Source organism: Panthera onca, chromosome B3 (assembly GCF_046562875.1).
Source record: "Panthera onca isolate mPanOnc1 chromosome B3, mPanOnc1 haplotype 2, whole genome shotgun sequence".
Classification (NCBI taxonomy): Eukaryota; Metazoa; Chordata; class Mammalia; order Carnivora; family Felidae; genus Panthera; species Panthera onca.
Genome location: NC_138344.1, coordinates 93,472,493 through 93,484,809, shown reverse-complemented (window position 1 = coordinate 93,484,809; position 12,317 = coordinate 93,472,493). Strand labels below are relative to the sequence as shown.

The 12,317-nt window shown below is 34.7% G+C and overlaps 1 non-coding gene across 1 annotated transcript; it reads left to right on the top strand.

The window, feature by feature from the left end:
* Positions 1-4,185: 4,185 nt before the first annotated feature.
* LOC132670531 (U6 spliceosomal RNA) lies at positions 4,186-4,292 on the top strand. Its single transcript, XR_009606764.1, has one exon. It is a non-coding gene; the product is annotated as a U6 spliceosomal RNA (small nuclear RNA).
* Positions 4,293-12,317: the final 8,025 nt, after the last annotated feature.

Here is a 12,317-nt window from a genome sequence, read left to right as displayed (position 1 = left end):
CAAGGAGTCTATCCACCAAGAAGATCCAACAATTCTAAACATTTATGTCCCCAACGTGGAAAAACACAAATATATAAATCAATCACAAACATAAAGAAACTCAGTGATAATAATACCATAATAGGGGACTTCAACACCCACTTACAGCAATGGACAGGTCATCTAATCAGAAAATCAACAAGGGAACAATGGCTTTGAATGACACACTGGACCAGATGGACTTAACAGATATATTCAGAACATTTCATCCTGAAGTAGCAGAATATACATTCTTCTCCAGTGCACATGGAACGTTCTCCACAATAGACCACATACTGGGACACAAATCAGCCCTCAACAAGTACAAAAAGATTGAGATCATACCATGCATATTTTCAGACCACAATGCTATGAAACTCGAAATTAGCCACAAGAAAAAATTTGGAAAGGTAATAAATATTTGGAGACTAAAGAACATCCTACTAAAGAGTGAATGGGCTAACCAAGAAGTTAAAGAGAAAATTAAAAAGTTCATGGAAGCCAATGAAAATGATAACACCAAACCCCAAAACCTCTGGGATGCAGTAAGGCAGTCATAAGAAAGTATATAGAAATCCAGGCCTTTCTAAAGAAGGAAGAAACATCTCAGATACACAACCTAACCTTACACCTTAAAGAACTGGAAAAATAACAGCAAATTAAGCCCAAAACCAGCAGCAGACAGGAAATGATAAAGATTACAGCAGAAATAAATGCTATCGAAACCAAAACCCAAAAAACAAAAAACAAAAAACAAACAAACAAAAAAAAAAACAGTAGAACAGATCAATGAAACCAGAAGCTGGTTCTTTGAAAGAACTAACAAAATTGATAAACCCCTAATCAGTTTATCAAAAAGAGAAAGGACCCAAATAAATAAAACCAAGAATGAAAGAGGAGAGATCACAACAGACACAGCAGAAATAAAAACAATAATAAGAGAATATTATAAGCAATTATATGCCAATAAAATGGGCAAGCTGGAAGAAATGGACAAACTCCTAGAAACATATACACTACCAAAACTGAAACAGGAAGAAATAGAAAATTTTAACAGACCCATAACTGGTAAGGAAATCGAATTAGTAATCAAAAATGTCCCAAAAAACAAGAGTCCAGGGACAGATGGTTTTCCAGGGGAATTCTACCAAACATTTAAGGAAGAGTTAATACCTATGCTCTTGAAGCTGTTCCAAAAAATAGAAATGGAAGGAAAACTTCCAAACTCTTTCTAGGAAGCCAGCATTACCTTGATACCACAACCTGACAGAGACCTCACTAAAAAGAAGAAGTACAAACCAATTTCCCTGATGAACATGGATACTAAAATCCTCAACAAGATACTAGCCAACTAGATCCAACAATACATTAAAAAAATTATTCACCAAGACCAAGTGGGATTTATACCTGGGATGCAGGGCTGTTTCAATATCTGCAAAACAACCAATGTGATTCATCACATCAATAAAAGAAAGGACAAGAACCACATGATTCTCTCAATAGATACAGAGAAAGCATTTGACAAAATACAGCACCCTTTTTTGATAAAAACCCTCAAGAAAGTAGGGATAGAAGGATCATACCTCGAGATCGTAAAAGCCAAATATGAAAGACCCAATGCTAATATCATCCTCAATGAAGGAAAACTGAGAGCTTTCCCCCCTAAGGTCAGGAATAAGACAGGGATGTCCACTGTCACCACTGTTATTCAACACAGTATTGGAAGTCTTAACCTCTGCAATCAGACAACACAAAGAAACAAAAGGCATCCAAATTGGCCAGGAGGAGGTCAAATTTTCACTCTTCACAGATGACATGATACTCTATATGGAAAACCCAAAAAATTCCACCAAAAAACTGATAGAACTGATTCATGAATTCAGCAAAGTTGCAGGATATAAAATCAATGCACAGAAATCGGTTGCATTCCTATACACCAACAATGAAACAACAGAAAGAGAAATCAAGGAATTGATCCCTTTTACAATTGCACCAAAAACCATAAAATACCTAGGAATAAATCTAACCAAAGAGGTAAAAATCTATACACTGAAAACTATAGAAAGCTTACAACAGAAATTGAAGAAGACACAAAAAATGGAAAAATATTTCATGCTCCTGGATAAGAAGAACAAACATTGTTAAAATGTTAATACTACCCAAAGCAATCTATATATTCAATGCAATCCCTATCAAAATAACACCAGCATTCTTCAGAGCTAGAACAATCCTAAAATTTGTATGGAACCAAAAAAGACCCCAAATAGCCAAAGCAATCTTGAAAAAGAAAACCAAAGCAGGAGGCATCACAATCCCAAATTCAAGCTATATTACAAAGCTGTAATCATCCAGACAGTATGGTACTGGCACAAAAACAGACACTCAGATCAATAGAACAGAATAGAGAACCCAGAAATGGACCCACAAACGTATGGCCAACTAATCTTTGACAAAGCAGGAAAGAATATCCAATGGAATAAAGACAGTCTCTTCAGCAAGTGGTGCTGAGAAAACTGGACAGCGACATGCAGAGGAATGAACCTGGAACATTTTCTTACACCATACACAAAAATAAACTCAAAATGGAAGGAAGACCTAAACGTAAGAGAGGAAGCCATCAAAATTCTCGAGGAGAAAGCAGGCAAAAGCCCCTTTGATCTCGGCGACAGCAACTTCTTACTCAATACATCTCTGGAGGCAAGGAAAACAAAAGCAAAAATGAACTATTGGGACCTTATCAAAATAAAAAGCTTCTGCACAGCAAAGGAAACAATCAACAAAACTAAAAGGTAATTGACAGAATGGGAGAAGATATTTGCAAACGACATAGCAGATAAAGGGTTAGCATCCAAAAGCTAGATAAACTTATCGAACTCAACACCCAAAAACAAATAATCCAGTGAAGAAATGGGCAAATGACATGGCAAACCTACACATGAAAAAAATACTCAACATCACTCATCATCAGGGAAATACAAATCAAAACAAGCACCTCACACCTGTCAGAACAGCTAACATTAACAACTCAGGCAACAACAGATGTTGGCGAGGATGCGGAGAAAGAGGATCTCTTTTGCATTGTTGGTGGGGATGCAAACTGGTGCAGTCATTCTGGAAAACAGTATGGAGGTTCCTCAAAAAATTAAAAATAGAACTACCCTATGACTCAGCAATTGCACTACTAGGTATTTATCCAAGGGATACAGGTATGCTGTTTCGAAGGGGCACATGCACCCCAATGTTTATAGCAGCACTATCAACAATAGCCAAAGTGTGAAAAGAGCCCAAATGTCCATTGATGGATGAATGGATAGAGAAGATGCGGTATATATATATACAATGGAGTATACTTGGCAAGCAAAAAGAATGAAATCTTGTCATTTGCAACTATGTGGATGGAACTAGAGCATATTATGTTAAGCAGAAGTAGTCAGTCAGAGAAATACAAATATCATATGACTTTACTCATATGAGGACTTTAAGACACAGAACAGATGAACACAAGGGTGGAAGCAAAAATAATATAAAAACAGGGAGGGGGACAGAACATAAGAGACTCTTAAATACAGAGAACAAACAGAGGGTTACTGGAGGGATTGTGGGAGAGACGATGGGCTACATGGGTAAGGGGCATTAAGGAATCTACTCCTGAAATCATTGTTGCACTATATGCTAACTAATTTGGATGGTAATTAAAAAAATAAAATTAAAAATAATAATATTCCAGCATACAGATAGCAGCTGATTAAAGCCAGTTCCTTAAGCCCTACTTGTTAAAAACAAAAATAGCCAATTACAAAGCAGAATCCATGTAAAAGGCAAGGAATCAATTTTAAAGAATAAAATAGGCAACAGAATATTACCAGAAAAAAATAAAAGAACTATAAAAGGAAAAGTAAAATCAAAATGATTAGCCTATTTATAAGAGCAAACTCTTCCAAGGCTAAGAAGTGAAAGCACTATTCAGGGGAAGGCTCTTAGTTTAAGCCATCCTAAAATAGAAGACCACAATTAATGCTGATTGTGTAAACAGGTAAGACATTGGAAAAGTTAAGAATATAGCCCTGTAGGCCAATTTGGGGATCCAACAATGCCAAACCTCCACAAATCTAATTACCACTTTATTATATCCACTGCCATCACAAGGTAATAAAAATGAAGCCACTAATGCTTGCTTGGTCAGCACACATACAAAAACTGAAATGATACAAAAAAGATTGCTATAACCCCTGTGCAATGGTGACATACCAACTCTTAAAATGTTTCATATTTTTCTTATTTTTTCCAAAAAGAATTCAAGCAGGATGAATCAGGAACTCCAACAGAGTGGAAGGGATTGTGGAGAGGGCAATAAGTCTTTTCTGAATATATATTTATATATAGTTTTGACATTGAATCATGTCGTTTTAATTTTTTAATGAATAATGTTGTTTTATGTACTCAAAAAAATTAAATTTAAAGCACTAGAAAAATAAAACTTCAAATAACAGATACATTATAATATAACTATATCCCAAATTTTTAAAAAAGCATAACTACATAGAAGGGGAAAAATAAAACTAACCTGAGTAACTTTGAAACACAGTACTTTGACCCTGAGTCTAAAGCCAAAAACAAAAACAAAAACAAAAACAAAAACCTGTAAACAAATATAGATCTCTAGTTACAGGGTCTGTTTTTGATGGTAGTTTGAGTTTATAATTCTTAAACTACCTTCTGTGTATTGTAGGACTGAACAAATGATTAAATATTTAGAGGATTAAATAAGCTAGACTGCTTACTGCTGGAGAAGGGAGTTACAAATATGGAAATAGGAAGGCTAGAATGAATTCCACGGTGCTGAATTGCAATGAGAATAATTAGTATAAATTCGGGTTTAAATGGATGAATGGATAATGATAGATGACAGATAAAGAAAGAAAAGTGGATATAAGTGTATTTATATTTTTTAGCTCTGCCTTTTGAGAGCCTAGAAGAAAAGACACCCCAGCAGCAATGAACACACTGTAAATCCTGATTTTGATTTCTAATATACCATCTCGCATTAAATCCTGATCTTGGTTTCTAAATACCATCCCCCATTAAAAGGAATTGGCCTCATTGGAATTGTAGTTGACTCTTAGTATCAAGGCAGGGAAGGTAAAACGTGAGCCTGGAACATCTTGTAGTTCCAGGAAGTAAAATTTGCTAAAATCATGATGGCAGTAAGCTAGAAGGATATAGGTGCCAGTTTGAAGAGCTTCCACTCAGCTAAATATGGAATAAATTGAGCAAATAATGGTAGTAACAGAATATTCATGGGATAAATAGAAAGCTATGAATCTATACTTCCATTAAAAAAAAGAATGAATAAGTAAATTAATGGGAGAAGGAAAAATTTTTCCTTATATTACGCCCAGTAAATGGAGAGAAAGTAACAAAGTTATAAAATTACCGTTTGGCAATTATAGTTTGCCTAAATATAGCCAATTGTCCTTCAACAAGCCCGTTGAGGATAAACATTAAATTAGTGGCACCTAGATGGGCAAGACAAGAGCTACTTGTTTAGCAGATAAACCAGCAAGAGCATTTCCTATGGTATCTGTGATGATCTCAGAAATAAGAGCTTATATTTTGATAACTGATATTTTTTTAGTATTTAATAATTTCTAATATGACATTGATCATTTCATCATTTTTCTATCAGGTTACCTGAACCTGTCTCAGATCCCCTTTCCTTCTATAGCACCCCAAAATCATAAATCATGTGTCTACTATATGTTAAGTGTTTACCATTTTTCTTTTGCCAGAATGCAAGCACAATTCAAAGTTATTAATTTTGTCAGTTGGGAAATTAGAGCATTAGGCAAAGGAGTGAATATGATAGCTCTAAATTCCACAATGAATACTTGTCCTGCAGAGGAAATACTTGTCATTTTCAAGGGGGAAAAAAAGCCATTTATAAACAACACTGAATTGGGATTCATTAAAGAAGTATTTGTAAGGGCAGTCCTGGACATACTTCCTGAGTTACAGCTAAACAGCATTATAATTTCCCTTTATCTGGAAGGATTAAGATTTACACATGTTAAACTGTGATATGAGAAGGAAAAAGTAGAACTTTATAAGCAGCAGAATAAATGACAGAGAAATGATGAAAGTTGCCTAGAAGTAACAGAGATTGTATAGTACCACGGCTGAAATTACAAAGGAAATTGTAAAAGTCATATGGGCATAGCCAAAGAGTCATTTGCTACCATGGTAATGGAGATCACTAAACTCTAAAGCATTTACTGGACTCACAAGAGGTATCTGTTCTCTGGCTAATACATCCTGCTGTTTCTGGTTAATGCTTCAAGGCAAAGAGGGGGAGGGAATCTCTTTAAAAAGCTGACTGGGTATCAGAGAATAAACAAATTATGTCTGTTTTTATTTACTTATTTTAGGCTAGTTCAAACAGGAAGCTGATTTACACAAAATTTTTTAAACTATAATAATATTTTATTTTTTCCGTAGTAACTATTTTTGCTTTGATTTAAGGAATTAGCAGGTGTTTTTATGTTATCATGCAGCTGTTATCTAAAAAGGACATTAAAGTGATGATTCTGTGCCAAAAAGAGATAGAACACTTTATGGTCAGCCCTTCTCTGGGTAAGCAGAATGATCAAAGGAGGGATAATAAATCCTAACATGACCACCTAGCCTGCTGACAGTAGTACAGACCTAATTGTTACTAAAATGACTGCTGAAGGTGCCATGATCCAGAAATGGGCACCTCACTTACACAGCAAACACAACAAAACACCAGTCTGGAGATGGGTACTTCCTGTACACAACAAGTCACTTCCTAGAAAATACAAAAATAGGCAGCTCACTACTTATCTAGGGCCTAACTAACTTGATGAGCCCAAATAGCTCACCTCATCAGCAGCACTCCAATAGTTTGATTCCCTGACATGGGATAGGTACTATATCCCTCCCACAAGCCTCAGCCCTAGAGCTTATCTTTTATGTCGGGTTAGATTCCCTGCTTAACTCTCCGTTTTTGGTGCAAGAATCTTCAATTTTGTTCTTTAACATAATAAAGGAAATATCCTTATAGAAACAAAAATCAAATGAAAAGAAACATTTGGGATATATGTCAGTTTTTACTAATCTGCTATTTGCTATGATTTCTTTTTTATTGTAAATAAATATATTTTTAATACTCAATTTTATGTTCATAATTTTTAATTAATTTTTTAGAGCCAGTCTCCAAAACTGAATAAATTTCAGGCCTCAGAAAACCTGGAGCAGTTGGCTATAATTCTGGTACATTCGAAAGTGATGGTTTGACACTGGTTACCCATAGGTGCAAATATGGTGAGGATGTCTGGATTGAGATGTTATTTTATCCATGAGACCTTCCTCTGAGGGCAATTGCTTAGACCTGAGCAGATACTATCTAGTCTTACTCATTAATCACTTCAACCTTATAGTCCTAGGAAATTTACCTGGACAAGTTAATATATATGCTTTCTTTAAAAAAAAAAAAAAAAAAAAAAAAAAAAAAAAAAAAAAAAAAAAAACTATATACATTAGTGTGTAGTCCCTTTTTATCTTGACTACTATACTTTCTTATAAAATGTAATGCTAATTAACTTACCTCAATGATCTATTCATTCCTTTTATGCCTCCTCTGTTTTGTTTAACCTGAGTTATCTCATTTTATTTGTATAATATTACCTATCAACCCACCTTCCTGAATGATGCAACATTGAAATCCATAATAAATAAACATTCTTCCAAACCCAAAATAGTAGAAGGAATCACTAACAGCTCATTTTTTATTTACAGCTCAATACCAAAGAGTTATCTTGATAATTACCATGCATCCATCCATCTTTGATAAATATATTTTAATGCCTACTATATATCAATTACCAACAAGTGAAAAGAATATTGTCCAAGTATTAGTAAAGTAGGTCAAGAGAACCTTTTAAAAGATACCTTCTTAAAAATCTTTATCATCAGTAAAACACAATGCTGAGATTTCAACGTCATGGCTAGTCAATAAATATCGGTGGATTTACTATAACTTAATATTTCAACACAGAAAAAAATCATCTTACCTCCAGAAATCCTTTATCTAAATCCTAGATCTGTCACATAGGAAAGGCATTTAAGAGCTGTGTGTCTCCAGTTTCCCAATTATAAAATAGGATGACAGTTCTTCTCTATCTACCTAATGAGATTTTTGTGAAATTGTGAGACTGAAATGTATGAACAAGTGCTGAGGCAAGGGTGTGGTGGGTTGACAATACATGGCCCCTCCTTGTAATCTAGTGGGAAAGACAGAAGAAATACATGATGATAACTACCACAATGGGGGACTCTGCATTGTACAGTGGAATAAAGTACCTACATCTGCCTTTGGGATCTGTGAGGGCTAAGAGAAGTACCTTTGAGGTGAGACTTGTAGTAAGGATTTAGAAGATCAAAAGGAAAGGGAGGGCATTCCAGGCAGAGAGAATCATTCCTGAAAAACTGTGACATGTTTGGAAAGCTATACAGAGCTTGTAATCTGGGAAAGCATAAATGCAGAAAAGGTAAAGCACAAATTAGAAAAGAAGAAGTAGGTGACAGGGATGGATAGACAAAGGTGAGATCATAAAGCACCAACATTACACACTATGAAAGAGTTTGGATTCCACCAGCGAGGCCATGGGATACCACTGAAAGTTCTGGAGGAAGAAAGGAATATAGATTTGCTTATTAAAAAGACAATTCTGATCCCAGAGAGGAGACAAAATTGAAGAAAGCAAAACTAAAATTAGGAAATGAGTAATTCCTCTTCCAGATCTTCTCGCAGGTCCAGTGACACCTAATCTTCCCTCCATGTTTCAAGCAAAGTTTACTGCCAGATTCACCCACCCTCTTGCTTGCCTACTATTACCCTACCCGTGTTAAATCTCAATTACACCATCCATCCACTGCAATTATTAAATTATAAAACAATCTAGACAAGTTTGACATTAGGAAAAGTATATTGGTCTGATAAATTCACAGATAACAATTATGGTATTAATAGCTAACATTTGTTGAGTGTGGCTAGGTGTGATATACTATGCTAAGCATTTTGCATGCACTATTTCATTTAATGTACTAAATAAATGTACAATTATAGTGATGATTATTGTCACCATGTTACAAAGGATGGGGAAAGATTAGGGAAATTTCTAACCTGCCCAAGCTCACACAACAACTAAAAAGCTAAGTTCAACCTCAAAACCAGGGATATTTGATACCAATACTCTTACCCACTATCCTATACCATGCACAGAAATGTCAAGACAAGACATTGCCCCAAGTATTTTGATATTAAAGAAAATAGTGCTATATCTGTTTTTTGGTTGGAAAGCCTGAGATGCCAAGGTAACATGCATTTTCTAAGTTGTCCACCAATTAACAGTGTAATTAGAAAAAAATTACATTTAAAAAATAAATAAATAAATAAATAATAAAAAAGAAAAAAATTACATTTGTTATGTTTATTCAAAACAAACATAGTAGAAAACTGTACAGTATGATACAATCTCACAAATTCTCTCTTTTGACAGTATAAAATTGATCACTGAGTCACACTACCATGAAAAGTTTAATCAACGAAGAAGTCACTGGCTTAGCTGGTGGAATGAATGACAGAAAATGTGACCCAGATATCTAAAATTGTGAAAATTTAAATACCCATGTTGATTTAGGAAAAGAATAAATGTTTCTTAGTATTTATTTATACCTCAGTGCTCCCAAAATCAAGATCTTAGGATGTTTACACAATTTTAGGCAAGAAGATAGAATCAATAAATGAAAATGAGACAAAGAAAACAGCATCTTTTTCTCATCAGATTTGAATCCCTAGTTATCCCCTATTTGGTTTAATATAAAAATGATATTGCAGTCTCTAAGAATATACAAAGAGTAGTAGGCAGAATTCTAAGATGTTCACACCATGATCCCCATCCTTGGTATATATACCCTGTATAATCCTCATCTTGAATCTGGGCTAGACTGTGAATATAATGGATTTTACTCCTCTCATTAAGCGACCTATTTTGATAAAAATTAAGGGATTTTTCAGATGTAATTAAGATCACAAATTAGTTCATTTTGGGTAAAATAAAAAGGAGAATACTTTGTATTGCAATAGCAATGTGAGAGGACAAGGGTAGCTGCACTTGTGAACATAGAACAATGTATAAACTTAGCGGGTCACTAAGTTGTACACTTGAAATAAATGTAATGTTGCGTGTCAAATACATTCAAAGGAAAGAGAGACAGAAACAAAGAAAGAAACAAAAAAAAAACAAAGAAAGAAAGAAAGAAGCAAAGAAAAAGAAAGAAAGACAAAAGGGAGATTCTTCTTGATAGGCCTCACCTAATAAGCTGAAACCCTTTAAGGGAATGAGGCTTTCCAGAAGAAGGAGATTTAAAGCATAATAAACACTCTTGCTGGCTTTGGAGTGGTAAACCATGAGGTTCCACAAAAGCCACATAGCTAGTACCTAAGATCATCCCTTAAGAACTGAGAATAGCCCTTGCCCAATAGCTAGCAAGAAACTGGGGACCTCAGTCCTATAGCTAGCTGCAAGGAACTGAATTCAGCTAACAGTGTGAGCTTGGGAGAAGACTACAGCGTCACACAGAACCAACCTCAGCCTGATCAATGCTTTGATTGCAGCCTTTCTTTGACTCTGAGAAAAAAAAAAACCCAGCCACAGTGTGCCCAGATTTCTGACATACAAAACTGTAAGATAATAAAGATAAAAATTATTTTAAGCTATTACGTTGTAGAAATGTGATATACAGCAATAGCAAGCTAATACACTATCGCAGGGTGTAACCCACAGCATGCTAAACAAAAAATACGGTCTCCAACTCCAGTATCCAACAAAACACAGAGCCAGTTGCCCTCAGATAATCCAGAGCAAACCATGCACATAGAAAAGTATATATCTCTAAACAAATCTTACATAATATGAGATTTTTAGTTTTGGCACTTTCACCAATGCAATATAAAGACAATGCCTCAAGGTTGTAATGATACGGGTAAACAGTAGAGGAAAGTATAAATAACTTCAACAGCTCTTACGGAAAATCTGCATACTGTCACCATAAGTATTATTCTTGTTTCTTTCTTACTATGCACCTCAGCTTACTAAAGGATTAAGTCTCTGTCTTGAGAACTTAAGACTAGAACTCAAGCCTGTCTATCTTCTTACCCTTTAGTATTGAGACTTCATCCACTTGAACTTGTCATAACTTCGTGAGGACCTATTTTCTCTGCTTTTGTCATATTGCAGTGTCTTAGTATTGAGAATGAGGAAATTACATCATCATTGGGTCATACAGACAGAAAAATTAAATCCTATTCAGCTTTATATCCCTGGAGCCCATATCTATCAACCATTGTTTTTCTTTAACATTAAAAATATATCAGTAAGAGGTATAGAGAAATAGCATGTTTTGTTCTATCCTCATTCTTTCTCTCCCAAAACCCTGCCCATACCGTACACACACTCTTATTTAGATTATAATTTTGAGAGACAAGACTGAAGAAATGAAGGCATTATTTTCCAGTAGCACGAGAAATAGACCTATAGTCTGAATTCTGGCCAATATGAAAATGTTCCATAACTAAAACTTAAAAAAAATAAAAGGTAGTCTGTCAGCTACCAGTAATCTATTTGCCACTTCAGAAGTTGAAATACTGAAATTCAACAGAGAGATTACAGATGTGAATTGCTGCTGGGAGCACATATAGCAAAGAAAATTTTGAAGTTATTTCATTCACTGAGTAAGATCAATGCTGATCTCATTGAAAACCAGGATTGTTAACAGGTCTGGATTACACATAATAATTGCTTAGGAAACAAAAAGCATTCCTAAAATTACAGGAGCCCTTTAATTGTGAATTTGTTCATTAACAGATTACTATAGATCTATGAAAGAATGACTGGAATATGCATTTTAGGACAACCTGGCATTAATCCAGAACCACAAAGATGAAAGTGTGTGCAACAACAACAAAAAACAAATTCCTTGTCATACTTCAAGAACATTATGGGTATATGCATATCCATAAATACAAACAGGAGATTATATCTATTGGTTTTCCATAGGAAACTCCATTTTTAACAATGAAGTGATGTGAAACACTCAAATCATATCTAAACACCAGATTTTAAAACAGGAAAATAGGAAACTAGGTTAAAAAGTGTTGTTTTACTTTCTTAAGAGAATATTAACTTTGGAATGCCTAGCAGAAAAGATGTAGGAAAGAG